Source organism: Cebus imitator, unplaced genomic scaffold (genome assembly GCF_001604975.1).
Source record: "Cebus imitator isolate Cc_AM_T3 unplaced genomic scaffold, Cebus_imitator-1.0 Scaffold343, whole genome shotgun sequence".
NCBI classification, from domain to species: domain Eukaryota; kingdom Metazoa; phylum Chordata; class Mammalia; order Primates; family Cebidae; genus Cebus; species Cebus imitator.
The window spans coordinates 981,801-982,413 of NW_016107658.1; positions in this window are offsets into that span (position 1 = coordinate 981,801).

Consider the following 613-nt stretch of genomic DNA (forward strand, 5'->3'; position numbering starts at 1 on the left):
ATTTAGACCAATGGAACAGAATAGAGAACCCAGAAATAACCCAAATACTTGAAACCAACTGATCTTCAACAAAGCAAACAAAAACATAAAGTGGGGAAAGGACACCTTTTTCAACAAATGGTGCTGGGGTAATTGGCTAGTCACATTTTGGAGAGTGACACTCGATCCTCATCTCTCACCTTATACAAAAATCAACTCAAGATAGATTAAAGACTTAAACCTAAGACCTGAAGCTATGAAAATTCTAGAAGATAACATTGGAAAAACCCTTCTAGACATTGGCTTAGGCAAGGATTTCATGACCACCAAGTCTCCAAAAGTAAATGCAATAAAAAGATAAATAGCTGGGACCTAATTAAACGAAAGACCTTTTCAACAGCAAAAGTAAGTTAGCAAAGTGATCAGACAACCCACAGAGTGGGAGAAAAGCTTCACAATCTATACATCTGACAAAGGACTAATTTTCAGAATCTACAATGAACTCAAATCAATAAGAAAAAAAAACAATCTCATCAAAAAGTGGACTAAGGACATGAATAGACAATTCTCAAAAGAAGATATACAAATGGCCAACAAACATGAAGAAATGCTCAACATCACTAATGATCAGGGA